Here is a 13,082-nt window from a genome sequence, read left to right on the forward strand (position 1 = left end):
TAACTGACATAACCTTGGGAGGCACTCCTGTCATTTCTGGGGGTTCCGGCAAGGTGCCATGGAGGAGGGCGGGCTGGAAGGCAGGGCGCAGACCCCCACCTCAACTGGAACGGCACCTCTGGGATCCCCTTCCTGTATGGGGCATCCACTTAAGGCTGCTGCTCAGAGCTCCCCCCGACCAGAACCCCAGGTTCCAGGCGGCAGCATCTGACCCAGGCTCCCCCTGCTCCGGCCACAGGAGCCAGGCAGGACCCCAAGGAGCGGCAGGGCGTGGCTGTGAACGAGCAGGATAACAGGGGACTGCGTCAGAGCTCAGGGTCCTTCGGAGGCAGGGAGGCTGGGCCCCTAGGGAGAGAGGGGGGCGGGGTCCGAGCCACGCTCAAGCCTTTCCAGGAGTGAGTAGCAGCCTCTACTCCACCCGCCAGGCTGCGTCGGGGGGCGGGGGGGGGGGGGGGGGGCGGTGCCAGGGTACAGAAAAAAGAACGTATAGTCCTTTTATTTTTAAATGACATCTAATTAGGCTGAGCAACGACTTTCCTTTGTGTTTAAAAACAAATAAAAATCAATTTCCTTCGCTTGAACTGTCATCCTCCTGGCAGACACCCAGAGTGGCAGCCCTGGGATCCCGCTGCACTGCAGGAGCTGGAGACTTCTGTACGCTGACCTGCTGGTGGAGGGCAGCAGGCGTCCAGCTCCCTGCTGGGCCTGGACAGAAACAGGACCAGGACGTGCGTCTTGACCCTCCAGCAGAAACATCTCCCACTCCCTGCGCACATTCTCTGTACACAAGCAGCTTTCCTGCCACATGCCCTATGTCCCCTGGCCCTGGGGGCTGGTAACCAGGTGTCTAGCCCAGCTCCCAGGAATACCAGCAGCACAGCTGCCTGCATCCCTCCCCAGGGCAGTGCACTTCCCCGCACACCACCCTGCACACACTGCTGGCAAGGCAGCTGTCACCCCATTTTCCAGACAAGGAACAAAGCCCCAAGGGTTTAAGTCATCAGCCTTAGGCCTTACAGTTCCAAAGTAGGGGAGCTGGGATTTGAACCCTGGTGTGTGTAACCACCACAATCTGATAGGAAACCCAGGACCGTCAGCGCAGGCTCAGGAGAAGGAAGGGCAGGTGCGAGGCGAAGGCAGGTGGAGCCAGCCAGGGTCCCCGCAAGATGGGCAAGGCCTGGCCCAGAAGGAGCCACCTGCTGGCAGTGTGCAAGGTGAGGCCAGTGAGCGCAGCATTGTGGGGAGCAGGGCAGGGTCCAAGGGCCAGCTGTGCGTGTGCCCGCACGGGGCCCCTTGCTGGACAGCCCAATCAAAACCCTCCCTGAAACAGCTCAGCAGCCTCACTGCCAATGAGTGACACTCACAGGGGGTTTCCACCTACTGGGCTGTCCTACACATCCCCACAGGGCCCTCCAAGGCCTTACTGACCATTGTCCAGATGAGGTGCGGCCCAGGAGGCGAAGGACAGCCTGAGGCCACACTGTCTGGCAGGGCAGAGCCAGGAACAGCCCACGGCTCCTGCCTGCAGGCTGGTTCTTTCTGCCAAGAGTTGAAAGTGCAAGGCAAACTGCCAAGAACACGCCTGCCCCGCTGTGCCCAGGAAACGGGGCCGGTGCCCAAGCACAGAGCAGGGAGCTCCTCTTCGTGGACCAGAGACAGGCAGGATGACAACTAGAACTTTCTACAATTCCTGACACGTGGTTCAGACCCAAAGAGACGAGTGGTAGAAAGGAATGAAAATACTGCAGGGCATTCTCTCAAGACGTGGGAATGGAAACATAAGGAGAAAAATGCATGAAATCCCATGGCGTAAGACAGCAAGGCATATCCTTCCACCCGAGAGTACTCATCCACATTGTTCATACATCATTTCACCAGTGAGACCCTGATGGAGTTCCCAAACAGAAATGTACAGGTGACAGAATGATGTGTCTGGACATTAATAAACACAGCTGGATATTAACAAACAAACGATGAACCCAAAAAATTCACCCACTTGATTAAAAAACTTCCCTAAATCATGTTTGTGTTCAAGTAGCACTCAAAACTCCAATTACAGACACATCAGAAAAATAACCCTTATAAGAAATCTCCTCGTGAAATTCGACATGGCCAAAGCTGTACTCAGAGAAAAATTCATGGACTTCAATATATTTTAAATAAACAGGAGGAAATGAAAACAAACTAAGCACTTGATTTAAAAAGAGCTTCTAAACAAAACAGACATACAGCAAAGCAAACTAGAGGAAGGAATTACTAAAAGATAAATGAGTGGATTGAAGGAAAGAAAGACAGTAGAACTTGCTGATTACATTCAAGAGCCGATTTTCTTTGGGAAACACAAATTAAAAAGATAAACCTCTGGCAATTCTAATCAACAAAAGGATGGAAGAAAGGAAGGAAGCTGGCAGACAGGGAAAGAGGGAGGGAAGGATCGAGACTGGGAGGGAGGAAAGGAATGAAGAGAGGGAGAAATGCAAAAACAGAGGAATGAGAAAGAGACTCTAACCACAGATGTGGAGAAGAAACTTTAAACGAATAGATGATGTAAACCTGTGCTAAAAGGTCTGAAAGCATTTTGAACTAGGATATTACCTAGAAAATATGAATAACCGAGATAGACTAGAAATGTTTAGAACGCAAGAAGACCAATAACCATAGTACAAATTAAGTAAGCTGACAGCCAGCTAAACCTCAGAGAAAAACAAAAGCGAGCCCCGGCTGAGCCAGTTTCCAAAATGAATGACTTCAACCCTTGAAGAGTAAGATAATTTTATATGATATTTAAACTATTTCAACTACATAATTCATATTGAAAACCTTTCCTATTCATTTTATGAAGCTAACATAACCATGATTTATAAATGTGACAAATATCTCCCCTAATAGAAAAGTAGGTATAAATTCTTACCTATGAAGATAGAGGAAAAAGACCCCAAGCAACATATCGGCAGAATGAACCCAGCAGCGTTTCAAAGCACAATCGAACCTGACCCAGTGGGATTTATTCCAGAAACAGGATGATTTAGCTCAGAAAAGCTAATAAGTCAACACATTAATAGGTCCAAGGAGGAAAGGAATTTGATGATTCTGCTATATACAGGAAAGCCTCGTATGATATCCATTCTTGGTGTACACTCTCGGTACTTCATGATGAAGATTATGTATTTGAAATTTAGGGCCAATTTCAGACTTAACAGTAAAACATTAGAGGCCTCCTCATTAACATGAAGATCAAGCCAAGGACAACTGCTAGAGATGTGGGGACGTATGTATATGTGTAGCTGATTCAATTTGTTGTAAAGCAGAAACTAACACACCATTGTAAAGCAATTATACTCCAATAAAGATGTTAAAAAATAAATAAAAAAATAAAGTTGCTTTGTACCTTTCAGAAAACACACTAAGATAAGAAAATGTTAACAAGATACATTAGAAATGAATTAAATTCATTCCTGGGTTTTCCAGGGAGCCCAACTGAAAAATCTGTTCAAAATACTGAGAGTTTAATTACCAATTACCTAACATACATTTTTTAAAGATCGCTGTCTTACCTATCAACCTCGCCTGGAGACAGGCATTCCCATCCCCAAAGACATCCTGACTCAGTCCGTGTGGAGTGCGTGCTTCCACCCCAGCGGCAGAAGGGAGGAGGGTGTGTGTGAGCCAGTGCCTGTGTGCGTGCGTGAGTGCGTGCGTGCGTGCGTGCTTGCGTGCCCTGGGGCCTCCCAGCTCTGCAGGTCTCCCAGCCTCTGGGCAGGGACGTGTTGCTCCCAGTGGGCCTGCCCTGCCACCCAGGTCAGCCACCCAGCCCACAGCCCCCTTACTGGCCACACACCCCTGACACCGCAGCATTCTGCCCTCTGGGCTGGGCATCTCTAGGGGGCTGCCACCCCTCTTCTAAGGAGGTTGCACGGGGCCCTGGTGCGCGCAGGGTGGCCAGGCTCTGGGGTCGGCCAGCCCCAGAATGAATGTCGCCTCTTCCTGCTCTGCTCATGGCGCTGCCTTACACCTCAGAGCCTCAGCTTCCTCTTGTGTCACTGGAACAGCCACCTCGTGAGGGTTAAAGGAGACGCGAGAGCAGGCTCCAAGTCCTCTGACTCACACTCGCCACAGGGGGCGGCTCGTGCGGCAGCGACACTGACCTTTGGGAAATGCCGTGGGCTTGGCCCCAGCCAGGCAGGCCGGTGTGAGCGGGACAGTGAGGGTGGGGTTCTTCCACTGGAGGCTGAGACACAGGGCAGTGGGTTTGCCAGAGAAACCCCACCGGCTGGCTGGCGACCATGAGGCCACAGGGCCAGAACTCTTGGGGGCTGCAGGGCTCCAGGGGGTGAGAAGCAAAGAACCACGGTGGAGGTCCCTGGCTGCTTTCCTCTGGAGACCCCGGGGCCACTGTCCACATGACCTATCACCCAGGGCCCTCCAATCTGTCTGCCTCTGGGCTCCCCTTGTCCTGGAACCCACAGGGCTCCAGCCAGCCCAGAACCTGGCATAGTGGACATCCTGGGCAGGGGGCCAGCTGTGACCCCTGACACCCTGGCTGAACTCAGGCAAGCCGCAGCACCTGTGGGCCTCAGATTCCCCACGTGTAACACATGGAAGCAGAACTAGGCAGTCTCCGTGGGCCATTCCAGCCCTCGTGTCTGTTTCTCCCGTCCCTCGCTTATTCAGTCAACAAACCCCTGAGGTCCTACTGATCTGTGCTGCACACTTGGAAATGGAAGAACCCATGGAGCTCAGTGTGTGCCACTAGGGGTAGAAGTAACACCGCAGTGCAGTATGAGAGACTCGGGATTAGAGGTCTGTGCTGGCTGGGTGTTGAGGGGGCACAAGGGTGGAGGGACTATCTCTGTAGGGAGAAGTCAAGGAGGGCATCCTGGAGGAGGTGATTTGGAGGTGGGCTTCCAAGGATGAGCAGGGGGTTTCCAGTGGGTTAGGAGAAGGAAGAGCAGGGAGATAAAACAGGTCTCCTGGCTGACCTCCTTTTATCAGGACTGTTTGTCAGGACTGTGACACCACAGTCCTGACAGACCAGCCCTTTTCTGGTCACTCAATAGCAGCTCCCCAGAGGGTGAGGGCCAAGAAGCCCAGCTCTGTGGAGGGTGCAGGCAGCTTCCACAGGTACCTCAGCTCCGTCTCTCAAGTCAAACCCTACCCATCCCAAAGCCAGTGTGTGACTCCCCACCCCCAAGCAGCTCTCCCAGATGGCGTAGCTCGCAAAGCCCCTGCACCACTGTGGTCCCTGTGCTTGGTGGGTACGTGACCTACAGGTGGTACTGCCCCAGTGCTCCTGAACCTCGGACGGGGATGGCAGCCAGGTCGACACAAGATGTTGTGGCCCCCCCACCTCACCTTGCCTCCCCCGGTGGAGCTCACACGAAGCTCCTCCAACCCCAGCAGCTGGCAGGCCCAGCAAGATGAGGGCGTGGTGCCTGGACCAGGCTGTCCTGAGCCAGCAGGTACAGGTGTAGGCGGCGTGGCCAGGAGGCAGCAAGGGCTTGCAGGATGGAGCAAGCTGGGGCTCCAAATTAGCACCCCAGGCCAGACCCTCCCCTAACTCCATACACCCAGCCAGTGCCAGGAGACATCGCCCCGGGGTGCCAACCTGTCCCACCTCCTCCCCGACTGCACCCCCGCTCCACCTGCATCCTTTCCCGCCTCTCCTTCCTGGAGTTGGCTGTCTCCTCTCCATCTCTACACCACAGCTCCACCGTCAGCAAGGCCACCTGCTTTACCTTCAGAGTAAATCGGCCCTTCTCTCCTCCTCCGCTGCCACCTCCCTGGTCTGAGCCCCTGGGCCCCTGCGCTTACGCTCGCCAGCTCTGCTCCTGACACCGGCCTCCAGTCTGGTCCTCTTCGAAGACTTGCCTGACCTCTTCCTGCTGTGCTCCTCTGCTCCCACTGCCACGTATCTCCCTCCCTCTCCTCCAGCAGGTCCTCAGGCTGAGGCCTCCCCTGACTGCCCCACCCAAGGCACAACAGCTGCCCCACACTGATGGTCAGTGCGCTGGGCACCAAACGTGTTGGACCCCTGCTCGCCAGGCTGAGCAGAATTGTCATTACTGGTCCTAGCGAGACTGAGTGGGGCCCTGTGACTCATCTGGCTCAAGAGCAGTGAGTAGAAGTGACGTGTGGCACTCTGAACTGGGGCACTGAAAGGTTAGTGCAAGGGCCTCTCTCCCCCTCTGCCATGGGACCTGTCAGCCCAGGTCCTTGAGTGAGGAAGGCTTGGAGCAGGGCCCCGCCAAACCATGAAGAACTCGCTGATAAGTGAAAATTACAAGGTGTTGTTATAAGCTCCTGGCTTTGGGGGTTGTTTGGTTACCGCTGATAACCTAAACTACCCTGCCCTTGATATGTACCCTTGATATGTTCTATTCCTCTTTCCTGCTTTACTTTTTCTCTTTAGCACTTATCACCATGTAACATTCCATATTCCATTTCTTGATTGTGCTTTTCTTTTTCCCTGTCTCTCTTGCTAAAAGGTGAGCCATGAGGACAGGGACTGTGGTGTCTCTGGTTCCCTGCTGAATCCATGGTGCCTGCACACAGCAGGTGCTCAATAAATGTGCACTGAATAAGTGAAAGAATGAAGGACTAAATGAGTCCTGCTTCTTGGGCACAGCCAGGCCCAGTCAGCCCAGCTGTGGCCCCCTTCTGTGCCCCATGCTGCACTGAGCCTGAGATCTACGCCGGTCAGCTCCAGGCTGAGGGCTTAGAACAGCGGCACCTGAATCACATTGCCTGATTGCCTCAAAGGAAGGGTTTGAGCCATGGAAATGCAACACTGCCTCATGCTCGGGATTAATTCCAGGACAGGTTCTCAGCCTCCCTTCCTGTAGAAAGGAAGCTGCCCCTCACCTTGGGGTCCACACCCCTGGAAGCCCCAGGCTGGGCCTCACTCTCCTTAAATACACAGGTGTCTGTGGGCCCACACAGGCACAGTCCTGCCCGCCCTGACTCTCCCTCTCTCTCACACACACACTCCATATATAAACATGCCCACATTTTCACATACTCTCACTCTCGCCCACACATCACACATACACACCTCCCACGTGCCCACCTCATCTCAGACCTCCTCTCCCGGCACCTCCTCCAGGGCAAACAGGTGGTTCTGTGTTCAAGTCCAGAAAAGGATCCACTGTCGTCTTGGCGCTTATAAGCCTGTCTGTGCCAGTCCCAGGGCAGCCACCCTCCTGCCGACCCTGTCACTGGGGCTGCTGTCTCCTGCCTCTCCGGCCCTGTCCACCCCACATGGGTCCCTACCAGGTGTGCAGGTGCCACGCGGCCACAGACTATCACCGGCGTCCGCAGGCCGTGCCAGGTAGCAGCCTGGGCTGCCCATCCGTTCTGAGCCCTGGGCGCAGCCCACCTGACAGCTGGTGTCCCAGTGGGGACCCACAGAGAGAGTGGTTCCCAAGGGCAGGCTTCCTCCGGGCCTGGCCAAAGATGTCCTCAGGATGGCCACACTCCTTGTCCGGAGGTCAGGACTGCTTCCCGAGCTCGGCGGCGCAGGAACCCCTGACGCCGCAGTCCGACTGCAACCAAGGGGTTGCCCTGCGAGCCCGTCCACGTCACCGCCTCCGCGACCCGCCGCCCCGCACCTGCCACGCGCCGCAGCCCTACCTGGGGCTCCAGAAACATCCTGGCTGCCTGCTCCCAGCGCTGTCTCCCGGCGCCCCGGGCGTCCCGCGTGTCCCGCGTGCGGCCGCTTCTCTCCCCGCGCGCCACTGCAGCTCCAACCCTCCGCCCCGCCCGCGGACTACCCCACGCCCGCCTCCTCCCGGGAGGCGGGGCCCGACCAGGGCCGGGAACGCCAGGATTCTGGATGGGGCGGAGGTGAGGGGCCAAGGGGTAGCGAGGGACGGGGTGGGGCCGAGGGACCTCGAGGCAGCGCCAGGGGCGGTCCGGGGCCTCGTGGAGTTCGAGGGGGGCGTGGCGCAGGGGGCGGGGAAAGGACCGGAGGGGCGGGGCGCTGCTTGGAGAGCGGTGGCGAAGGTGCAGGGGTTGGGGCGCCGGGAGGGGCGCGGCGTGGGCAGGGCACACAGGCCTGGAGCTGGATTTGGGGGCGCTGGGAGTGCAGGCGGAGCGGGCCGTGGCGTCAGGACGGAGGCCATGGCAGGGTGTCGGTGCTGGGTGCGCCGGGTGGGCTTGCGAAGGGGTCCGTGTGGGTCGGTGCTTAGCGCGCGGTAGGAGCGGTCGTCCTGGTGAGATACAGCTAACGGAGAGCCCCGTGCGCCCCCATATCCTCCCTCGAGCCTCTCTTCCCCCTGCCCGACCTCACCTCATCGCAGAGGTCCACTACAGAGCTACGGCAGCGTGCTTGGCCAGCGTCTGGCTTGAATGCCTCCCCTCACGGGGCTCTCACTCCGCACAGCTCTGGCCTCGAGCGTCCCACGAAACTTTCTGTCCTTCCGTTTCCTTGAGTGAACACAGGGGACACGGCAGCTGCTTTTGTGGGAGGACTACTCTAAGACACAGCGTGGGTCGGACCTGGCACATGGCACAGCGAGGCGTCCTCCCGCCCCCAGGCCCCGGCGCTCAGAAAGAATCCTGTCCGGTGACGGATCTTCCCCTCCCTCGCGTTCCTGCGTTGCCCCCAACGCGGGCTCTGAGAATCTGAAAGGAAAAGGTGGACTGAGGGAAGAGCGCCCTCTCTGGGAGATCTAGAACCGGAGGGCCCAGAGGCTGAGTGGGGAGAGGGAGGGGGTGGGATCTGGAAGAGCTCAGGAACAAGCCCTGGGGCTGGGATGGGGAGAGGTGATGCTGTCAGTGTCCAGGCAAGTCCCAGGACGCCGGCCCCCAGCAGCCCGTGAGACAGCCATCTCTCTTCCCAGCTACCCGTTCTCCTTTGCCTGTTCTCTCACCAGTAGCAAGATTGGCCCTGAGGCTGAGTCCTGCTGGACAGCTATTTCCGTCTTGAGGAATTAGGGGCTGTGCTGAGTCCATTCACCAGCCTCCTCCAAGAGAATGCAGGAGTTTGGAGACAGCTGTCCTTCTCTTGGAGGTCTGCCCCCACCCCACTTTCTCTACTAAGACTGGAACCCAGGTCTCACTGCTCCAGCACCTGCTCCTGTGGGTGGGCAGTCAGGAAGAGGGGGGGCAACATTAGCAGAAATGACCAGGGCTGCAGACTGCTGGCACATCAGCCCCCCAAGCTTCCACACTGTCCGTCTCCCCCTGCTGCTTCTGCATCTCATTTCAGGCCAGTCAGAGGATGCAAAGCTAACACTGGCCTCTGCAGGGGACTTGTGGAACCAGGACCAGCCTGGGCCCTTGGTCCTGAGCCCGCCTGGCCACTCTTCCCCTTCACACAGCTCCACAGTGCCAAGAGGGGTGAGGGGTTTTGCCCTGAGGGAGCTTGCCAGGCACCTACCCCTGCTGTCCCCGGCCCTACCCCACAGCCCTGCAGGATATCTGGGCCCTCAGGCAGCCACAGTTATTTCCTCAGGAAGTCCATGTGGGCAGTTAACACCCTCTGCACCCCGAGCAAGCCTTCCCCTCTGCTTCTCTAGATGTTATGGCCCAGAGGAGTTGGCTAGGCCGATATGCAGCACCACTGCACCTTTCTGTACATGCTCACTCGCAAATTTCACAAGCATCCCTAAGAACCTTGATAAAGTAGATGCTTCCCCGGGATGAAGCAGCACCCTCTGCCAGTAGTCTCTGCAACAGGAATGTCCTCACAGACACAGGTGGTGCTCTCTCGCCTTTGCTCACAGGTGTGACCTCAGCATTCACGTGTGTACATGGACTACATCCGCATCCCAAGGCAGCAGGGAGATGGGCGTGCCAGGGCTGTCCCCTGCCAGGGTGCTCCCCTGCTTGAACCTGTGGGTGGAGCTGGGCGTAGAGAGCAAGGTGCTGCAGGGAGGACTTGTGGGGACCGGCACAGGAACACACTGACCTTGCCAGAGCTGGCTTTAGAAAGTGGAGAAGGAACCAGCTGTGGTGCGGCCAGCAGACATGTGCTGGGGGCTTCTGGAAAGATGAGGCACCCCAGATGATGTGGGCTGGCCACGAGGCCAGGAACAGTGCATCCACCCCGTGACCATGAGAGGATGCTCTGAGCAAAGAGCAAGGAAGGCTGGTTCCAGAATGACAGTGCCCCTGGACATCCTCACAAGTACGGACACCTGGGACAGACGGGAAACTGGGACAGGAGGCTGGACTCACTGCTACAAGCTCCTAATCAGTGTCCTTGCTTCCACCTGTCCTGCCTCAACACAGCAGCTGGATTGGCCCTGTTAAAACCTGAGTCAGGTCCTGCCCCTCCTCTGCCCAGACCCTCAGTGAAATGAAAGCCAGGGTCCTAGTGGCCCTGCAGGCCCCATTGGCCTGCCCCCATTTGAATCCTCCCACCTTCCATTCACCTCTGCCCCCGCCGGCCCTACGTGTCTGCATGGCTCTCCCACTTGGGTCTTTACTGACGTGTCACCTTCTCGGTGACATATTTACAGTGTTAACCTCCACTCCCACACTTCCTCTCCCACTGAACTTTCCTTCTCATGGCTACTTCAGTTGACATATTCTTTCTACTTCCTTATTTGTTAGTCTCCTCTAGGGAGAATTCGAGCTCCATGAGTGCAGGGCCCTTGTCGGTTTTGTTCACTGCTGTGCCCCAGTGACTGTGACATGTTTGCATATGGCGGCACTTGACACCTATCTGTTGAATGAATATGTGTGTATGTATGTCTGTGTATAACTGTGCAGATATAGATATAGGTGTATGTATCTAGTATAGGCCTCATATCCAGAATATATAAAGAACTCATAAAAATCAAAAAAGTCAGAAGACCCAACTTTTTAAAAATAGGCAAAAGACTTGAAGAGGTACTTTACCAAAAAGGATATCCCAAAGGGTGATACACATAAGAAAAAGCATTCATTAGTCATCAACGGAAGGAAAATTAACACCACAGTGTGATACTGCTGTACACCCACCAGGATGGCTAAAATGAAAAGGCAGAAATATCCAAGTGCTGGCAAGGATGTGGCACAACGGAAACTCCCAGCCGCTGGTGGTGGGAGCTGAACTGGTAAAGCCACGTGAGAAGATGAACCCATAGTGCCTACAGAAGTCGAGCATATACAGGGCCAGAAACTCCTCCCTGGTGTAGACCCACCAGAAATGCTTACATACTCACACCCAAAGACCCATCCATGGGTGTTTATAGCAGCACTCTTCACAATGGTTCTAAGCTGGGAACCACCCAGCCGCCCTCCACAGCCAGGAGGTGTAGTCACTCAGGGAGCACCCCACAGCAATGAGAATGAACGAAGACAGACACACACAAGGAGCAGTCTCAACCACCATCACGTGCAGCAAAAGAGATCAGGCGCGAAAGAACATCTAATCAGCATCTTACGGGGCTGCTGGGGCTGCGGCTGGGTGCTGGTCACCCACGTGCTCACCCCGTGAAAAGTCACTGAGCTGCAACATTTATGACTCATGCACTTGGCTGTATGTACATTACACTTCAAAACAGTTTATGTTTTAAAAAAAGAAATAACTTCCCAAGCAGAGCAGGCAAAGCTGTCTGAGCCCCAAGGCCCTTCCAAGTCTGCTGTGAGCCACAACTCAGAGAAGCCGAACTGGGGAAAGGAGCATTTTAAGGACACTGGTGGTCTCTGCCTCCCTCTCCTCATTCCCCTCAAGACCAAAGGCACCTCTGGTAAAAAAAAAAAAAAAAAAAAACACAAACAAAAAAAAGTCTGCTCCTTCCTTTAAAAAGGTACAGCCTGCAAGGTTTTAGTTTTGGAAGATGGAAGGTGGCCTGATGTGGGGTGACCAACTTTGAAGAACAGAGGAAGCAGGAACCCAAGTGCCCACACAGGTGGTGCCCACACCAGCATCACGACAAAGCGCCTGCAGAGGCTAAAACCTCAGAAGCTAGGGTTCCAGGGCAGGGGGGTGGGGGGCAGCCTGCCAGAAGACGCAGGTGAAAGTCTGATGGTATCTGCGGGACCACGCAGGGGTGAGCACCAAGGGCGAGGGAGCAGGTTACGTGCAGCCTCTCCTTCCTGCACGGACTCCCCTCCCCACGCTGCCCAGCTGGGGCCACCCTCCTCCATCCCCACCAGCCACTTATCACCCAGGGCAGCCGTGCAGGCAGAGCTTCGGCTCCAACTCTGAGTGCGATGGATGAGGTGGGCGCCTCTCTGAGTTATCATTTCCTGGTTATAAAGCAGGGTTCATAATACCCAACTCACAGGATGGCTGGCAAAACATGAAGCCAAATGAATCAATCACTGGGTGAGCACTAGAGACTTCTCAGTTTCTAGTTCCGAGGGCTTGAGCTGTCCAGGGGCTCTACGCCTGCCCTGGGAAACAGCCTGGGCCGCCTGCACTCAGCAACCGTCCACTGAGAGGCCTTCTCCTGTTGCCTCCACGCCCCCGCAAGAGGGCTCAACAGGACCCGGCTGGGACATGGCGTGGCCTGAGGGCCAGTCAGCACTCTGGGTGGTCAGGGTCGCCCTGCGGCAATCACACCCATGCAAACCCGTGAGCTTCAGGGCACACGCATGGCTGACACCCTGGGGAAGGGCGAAGTGCCAATTCAACTCAGCTGCTGACCCTGTCCCCGGGCGACCTGGAGCAGTTGGGCACAACGATGTCCTCTGAGGAACACACACAGGTCTCTGCATTTCCCTAACCCTGTCTGATTAATACTCCCCTTTGGAGAATAATGTTGGAAGCAAACAAATCATTACGGTTTTAGGTGCCACTGAAGCACAAGGTATGGAGGAGGGCAAATGAGGGGACAGCTGACCGTTCTGATGCCCCCCTCATATCACAGAGGTTACTGCTCTGCCTTAAGAAACAGCCCCCAGCAGGGCAGGGTCCTCCACGAGCCTCACCCCATAGCCTCTGCTTGTCCCCCACTGTAGGTAGAACTGCCCGCTCACCCCGGGTGTGTCACTTGCTGCATGCGTGTAACCGGGCATGTAACGAACCGTGACTAACAGCACGGACTGCTTGGGACAGCGGCTACTTGCTGCACCCGGGCCCTGTCATCACTCTCCCGTCAACAAGCTGGGAAAGGAGCAGGTGGAGATGGGACTTCAGCTGGCCACAG

Source organism: Neophocaena asiaeorientalis, unplaced genomic scaffold (assembly GCF_003031525.2).
Source record: "Neophocaena asiaeorientalis asiaeorientalis breed wild unplaced genomic scaffold, Neophocaena_asiaeorientalis_V1.1 scaffold351, whole genome shotgun sequence".
Lineage (NCBI taxonomy): Eukaryota > Metazoa > Chordata > Mammalia > Artiodactyla > Phocoenidae > Neophocaena > Neophocaena asiaeorientalis.